The 7,061-nt window shown below is 45.3% G+C and overlaps 1 pseudogene; it reads left to right on the top strand.

Annotated features, from left to right (window-relative positions):
- The first annotated feature begins 636 nt into the window (after nt 1-636).
- On the top strand, nt 637-4,481 carry LOC147439277 (ruBisCO large subunit-binding protein subunit alpha-like; annotated as a pseudogene).
- The last annotated feature ends 2,580 nt before the right edge of the window (nt 4,482-7,061 follow it).

The raw sequence follows: 7,061 nt of genomic DNA, 5'->3' as shown, positions 1-7,061 counted from the left end.
GTCCATTTTCCTCTCCTTGGCCCCTCAACAGCCCACGTGGCTCCAGCTAATCTCGCTCAAAAGCTAAAAACGTGGGCCTGTAAAGCTCTAAAAAAAACGTGGCCTAGCTAAAAACAGCTGCTTTTGCACTCTCTCTCTCTCTCTCTCTCTCTCTCTCTCTCTCTCTCTCTCTCTCTCTCTCTCTCTCTCTCTCTCTCTCTCTCTCTCTCCCCTACGCTGACAGAAAATCCGTCTCTCTACGACGTAAAATACTCTCCTTCTTCTTCTTCTTCTTCTCTCTCCCTCTCCCTCTCTCTGTTGACAGAAATCTCAACCACAACCAACATCAATGATTAGAGAGTCTGGTAGTAAGGACTTCAGAAAGCTGGCAACTTTAGGCCACTTGGCAGACCATGTGGAACTAAAAGGAGGTGCACTTGAATCATAAACCTCATGCACATGTTTCTTTTTGATGTCAGACATGATACGAGAATTAGCTTCATGCATCATTCTGATACAAATATGGCTGCACTTTTCCAGAGATGCAAGTATGATCTAGCAGTTGACATCAATAAGGTATCATTTTGATACAAATATGGCTGCGCTTTTCCTCTTAAGATGCAAGTTGAAACGAACAATTGACATCAATAGACAAGCATGATCGAACAGTTGATCATCAATCAAGTACCAGCTCCTGAACCCCTATTGACTATTTCTTCCGGTAATGATGTTGCCATAGGTATCATGATTGTTGATGCCATCGACAACGTTGGTCCAAATGGTGTGTTGTCAATTGAATCATCATCGTCCTTTGAGACGACAATCACAGTCGAAGAAGGAATGGAGATCGACAGGGGGTATATCTCCCCTCAATTCGTGACTAACCAGGAAAAGCTAGCTCATTGTGGAATTTGATAATGCAAGAATCCTTGTCACTGATCAGAAATTAGCCACCATCAAAGACATTCTATCAGTTCTAGAGAAAGTTTCACAGCTGAATGCTCCTTTGGTGATTGTTGCTGAGGATGTATCAAGAGAAGGTTTAGCAACTCTGGTGGTGAATAAGATGAGAGGAATCGTGAAAGTGGCTGCTCTCAAAGCACCAGGATTTGGTGAGAGACGGAAAGCCTTATTGCAGGATATTTCCATCATCACTGGTGCTAAGTTCATAGCCAGTGATCTTGGCTTGAAGCCTTAAAGTATTACTGTTGAGCAGCTGGGGATTGCCCGGAAGGTGACAATGACCAACAAATCAACGACCATTATCGCCGATGCAGCCACCAAGGATGAAATCCAAGCTCGCATTGCTCAAATCAAGAAAGAACTTGCAGAAACCGACTCTGTATATGACCAAGAAAAGTTGTCGGAGAGAGTAGCAAAGCTCTCTAGTGGGGTTGTTGTCATTAAGGTGGGAGCACCCACAGAGACTGAGCTGGAAGATAAGAAACTCAGAATTGAAGATGCAAAGAATGCTACTTTTGCTGCAATTGAAGAGGGCATATATTGTTCCGGGTGGAGGGGCAGCCTTTGTTCACCTTTTTGCCTCGGTCCCTTGTATCAAGGACACAATTGTAGATCCTGAAGAGAAGCTCGGTGCTGATATTGTACAAAAGGCTCTACCAGCTCCTGCTGCTTTGATTGCAGATAACGCAGGGACTGAAGGTGATGTTGTTATTGAGAAGCTTCTTTACAATGCTATGACTGACAAGTATGAGAAATTATTGGAGGCTGGTGTCATTGATCCTGCAAAGGTGACCAGATGTGCATTGCAAAAATCTGGCTTCTCGTCCTCCCACGTGGCACATGACCGTTCCTTTGCTCATCTTTTTATCGATGTCTCACTTTCACGCAGTAATTTTAGAGCAGCGGCACATAGCGTAGCGAAGGGCTCTCTCCAGATGCAATCACCTACACATGCATCTTTTTTTATCGATGCCTTGCTTTTCACGCAGTGACTTCAGAGCATCGTGGACTCTTGGAATGCACTGATTGCAGCAGGGCAGAAAACTCTACTCCAACTGCAATCACCTGTGCAGCATGGTGAAGGCATGTGGCTCTACACATGTATCTTGAAGGCATGTGGTTCTACGCAAGGTGTTGATATGGGCACGGAAATTCACAATTATATTGTTATTCAAAGGCTGTTGAAAAAAGAAGCGTGCTTGGCTTTGTCTTCGTCGATATGTGTGCCACTCAACAGATGCAAAGTGAGGGTCTCTCTCCAGATGCAATCACCTATGCAGGATGCTGAAGGCATGTCGCTCTACGCATGCATCTTGAAGGCGCTGGCAGGGCACAGAAATTCACAATTATATTGCTAATCAGAGGCTGTTGAAAATAGAAGTCATGCTTGGCACTGTCTTGGTCGATATGTATGTCAAATGTGGTGCGCTTGAGAAAGCACAAAAAGTGCTTGAGATGCTTCCTATCCAGAACGTCGCCTCTTGGAGTGCATTGTTTGCAAGATGTACTCAACGAGAGCAGGGCTAGAAAGCTCTGGGCTATTTTCAACAGATGCGAAGCGAGGGCCTCTCTCTGGGTGCAATCACCTACACATGCCTCTTGAAGGCATGTGCCTCTACTCAAGACGCTGATGTTGGCAGAAAACTTCACAATCAGTCGAAGTCTTGAAAAAAGATGTTGTGCTTATTACTGCCTTGGTCAATATGTATGTCAAATGTGATGCGCTTGAGAAAGCACTAAGTGCTTGAGGAGCTCCCTGTTCGGAATGCCACCACTTCCAATGAACACAATGATTCTAGAATGTGCACAATGAGAGCATGGCGAGCGTCCATGTGACTGTCCTCTTTTTTAATGTTTATCAGCTATGTGGGCAATCTCTTGGTCGATATGTATGCCAAATGTGGTGCGCTTGAGAGAGCACAAAAATTGCTTCAAGAGCTTCCTATCTGGAATGTCAGCATTGATTGCGGGATGTTGCAATAAGAGCAGGGCCAGAAAGCTCTTGGCTGTCTTCATTGGATGCAAAGCGAGGGCCTCTCTCAAGATGCAATCACATAAGCGTGCATCTTTACTGCATGTGGTTATACGCAAGATGCTGATATGGACTTAAAAATTAACTCTGAAATTGTTAGTCAGGGGCTGTTGAAAAATATTTCCGTGCTTAGCAATGCCTTGGTCTATATGTATGCCAAATGTGCTATGGGAAAGCTGTAGGTTGTTTCCAGCGGACGCAAAGCAAGTATATCTCTCCAAATTCATTCAAGGCATGTGGCTTTGCGCAAGTGCTCAAGGAGCTTCGTGTGTTGATTGCATGATTTTCTCCACAAGGGTAGGGCCAGCAAGCTCTATTTTGTTTTCAACAGATGCAAAGCGAGGGCCTCTCTCCAGATGCAATCCCGTACACATGCATGAAGGCATGTAGCTCCACGCAAGAGGCTGATATGGGCAGAAAAAGTGCTTGAGGAGTTTCGTTTCCTGAATGTTGCCTCTTGAAATGGATTGATTACAGGTTGTGCAAAACAGATCGCAAGAAGGATCTCATCCAGACGCAATCAACTATGCCTACACAGGAATCTAGAAGGCATGCAGGTCAGCAGATGCAATGACATACACAACCATAGATATTAGAATTCACGATATGATCGCTAGTCAACGTTTGTTGGGAGTACGATTTCATGCTTGGTGGTGGTTTGATCGATATGTATACAAAATGTGGTGTTCTCACAATAGCACAAAATCTTCTTGAAGGGCATCCTCCCAGGGATGTCGTCTCTTGCAGCGGGTTAAGTGTAGGAGATGCCCAACATCGTTGATACAAGCAAGTCCATAGGCGATAGACATTCAATCGAGCAGTGAGTAAACATTATTATTTTCTGATTTTTGACACTCTGAATGCAGTTAATGAACACACTGAAAATTGCACGCTGCCTTGGGAATGGCATGTTCCCTCGTATTATAAAAACTGGGGAGGACTGTGCAAACTCCCCCATGCAACGAGACTTGCATGTTTCCTTTTTTTAAAAACAAAAAAATGGAACAACAAACAATTAATAACATTGTATGATCATGAACATTGAGCTTGACAAAACTCTTAACACTCCTTGTGGTTTTTGGCGAGGTATCCCTCTGAAGCACTACGATCGGTAACCAATTTATGCAGAGCTGCACGACTAAACCACGACGATCGGTATCCCAAACAATCTCAGGTAAAAAAACCTAACACCCTTTCATGAAATCTCTCTCTCTCTCTCTCTCTCTCTCTCTCTCTCTCTCTCTCTCTCTCTCTCTCTCTCTCTCTCTCTTACTCTCTCAGTTTCCAATATTTTGTTCGATCTCAATTCGATGGAACATAGCTAACGAAGCAATCTAGTAGTTTATCTAAAAAAAAGGAAGACATCTATACTCTTTATGAACAAGGCTCAAATTCAGGCTGCCACGTGTCTTCAAAAGCTATTCCGGCTATGTCTATACTCTTTATGAATGAGGGTCATACATTCAGGCAAGGCAGGCTGATTGCGAGAAGAGGCGAGGAGAGCTGAGGAACCAGCGTTGCAAGAAAGCAAGAAAATGCTATCACTGACCCTTCAACTCACCTTGCATGCTATGCTATGCTATAAAAGCTATATCAGTGAAATGGGCGTTGCTAGCCTACAACGCTGTTGCAAGGTGAGCTGACACTATCTCTCTCTCTCTCTCTCTCTCTCTCTCTCTCTCTCTCTCTCTCTCTCTCTCTCTCTCTCTCTCTCTCTCTCTCTCTCTACGATTTGGCTCTCTCCCCCCACACACATATGTCGTTTACCATAGTAGAGAGCTAATGTTAATTTTGGTTTGACGGTACTATGGACCAATGCCACGAGGATCGTTGTACATGCTAGGACATTGCAAACAACTGGTTCTACGTTGTAGTTGCTAGGGGCTCCTCTCCATTGTAACCTGGTTCTCTCTCTCTCTCTCTCTCAATTATTTTTTCTTTTTGCGCTTCATGGGTTGCTGTTGGGCCAGCTTTTGGTACGTCGTGAAACGCCTTGTGAGAGCTAGCAACTGAGAGCGAGGTGTTTCTGCTGTGTGAGGGGGTTATCATTGTTGTTGTGTACTGAGGGGGTGTAGAAATGGAGCAAGGGCTACCTCGGACAGTGAGAAGGGGCCATGGAAGGTGCCCTGCAGCACATGCGTATGCCTTGCAACACCCGCCATCACAACGTCTCCATTGTTTCCCTCCAGGTCTTCAAGCCCAAACTCCACATGCATCCTGGCCCCGTCGTTGTATCAGCCAGTGAGAATGAGCAACTGCTGCCCCAGCCAGATCATCAAGAGCGCCATGTAACTAGGTGTGTTGCAACATGGTGTGCCCAGCCGAAAACATGGTGTGCCCATCCGCTCAAGCACAGCCTATTGCACGCAATGCCAACCATGGCAAGCCTCTGCCTGCTCCTGACCATCCCATGCCGCAACTGCAGATGGGACTCGCGGCATCCGTGCAGCCAACCCGATCAAATCGGTTGCAGTTGAAGTTAACACCGCCATCATGGAAGCATTTATTGCTCCTTTAGAAGCCTTTTCTTAGCAATCGACCATGTTGTCTTCCCTGCCGCCTCAGAAGACGATGATGATGCGGCGACAACCCTATAGACGGAAGCCACCAACTGACGCGAACTTTAGTTCCCACCATCACTGTTGAAACCATGCAGCCAATGCCATTGCCACCCTTGCTGCGTGGATGATGGAAACAATTTACTTGGTTGAATCTCTATGTAAGTTAGCTCAAAAAGATGTTTATTGTAGGACCAAATTTTGGGGCACCTGATAGACAAATGTGTGACTTTCAAACGATGAAGTCGCTTATTCGTGTAGTGCCTCATTTCAAGCAGAACTGGAAGATGTCATGGTGGAATGCGTTTTTTTGTTGCGCAAAAAAATTTAGTTAGCAGGTCGTGAAAGTAGATGATGGATTTGGCCCGGATTCCACACGCTTTGTCTACATTCTTCTTTGTCCTTTTGTGCATGACAGCATTGTTGGCCAAAGCTCAATAGCTCTGACAATTTGAATTGGCACCTTCTCCATTGACTCCATCTTCCGATGAGTCTTCTAAGTCACCTCACCTTCCCCGGAGAGAAGATCCTGACAAGTAAGTTCCCTATGCAGCTTTCAAGTAATGCTTTGAAACATATTCCATGAATAACCACACAAAACCATTCCTAAAGGATTCAAATATTTAACTAGAAGTATGCACAGAAACAATGATACTTCTCACATTCCTCTAGACAACGTTCTTATTGTAATGCGATCGGGTGAAGTCACGAAGGCCCTTTTTGAAAGTGTGGTCGGGACGCTGCTTGCTTTGAATTCTTGCAGAACTGCTCATGCGTGCTCATTCAAGTGCTCCTCTTATTGCAGATCGCCTTGCAAAGCTTCCATAGCCATTGCACTCGACTTGCTATAGTTCCACAGCTTTCACTCTCCAATATGAGAGAGAGAGAGAGAGAGAGAGAGAGAGAGAGTTCCAACCTGTGTGCTACCTCTTCGTGTATGTGTGCACGAGTGTTTGTGCCCAATGCTTTCATCATGAGACGCACATGTACGAATGACCATCGGCTTCAGGCTGGCATTGACAACCACGTCATTATCATCTCCATTTGCGATGCACATGCACGGCTCCATAGTGCAATTTTGCGGCCGCTTGGACATGACGACATTGAGCACTCCACGAGAGAGAGGGAGACTAGTTTTCCAGTGCCACGTGTCGCGATTTGCTTTATGTGGCAGTGTGGCCCTGCATCTCCGGCTACAGTGAGGATAGTGCGCACGCAGGGGGAGAGAGAGAGAGAGAGAGAGAGAGAGAGAGAGAGAGAGAGAGGCGACCGAAGGCCTCCGGCCACACTAGTACGCATTGAAGGAGAAAGGTTTTCTTATGAGCAAGAAGCCTTTACATATATGACATCCTATTTTTTACAATTTGAAAAGTGCTGAAGGTTTTGATTCTGCACTGTTGAAGAGACATCCAATGAAAGGCTCAGGCTGAACTTTATGGTATATTTTGCTTCTTGTGGATGGTAGTCACATGAACTTCCTTATCTTGCATCCTGTGCTACCTCAAGATTTGCTATTGCTGCATGTGTGG

This window comes from Adiantum capillus-veneris, chromosome 16 (genome assembly GCF_014529385.1).
Source record: "Adiantum capillus-veneris isolate H3 chromosome 16, ASM1452938v2, whole genome shotgun sequence".
NCBI classification, from domain to species: Eukaryota; Viridiplantae; Streptophyta; class Polypodiopsida; order Polypodiales; family Pteridaceae; genus Adiantum; species Adiantum capillus-veneris.
Note: the sequence above shows the minus strand (reverse complement) of the source record. Positions and strands in the feature narration are given on the sequence as shown.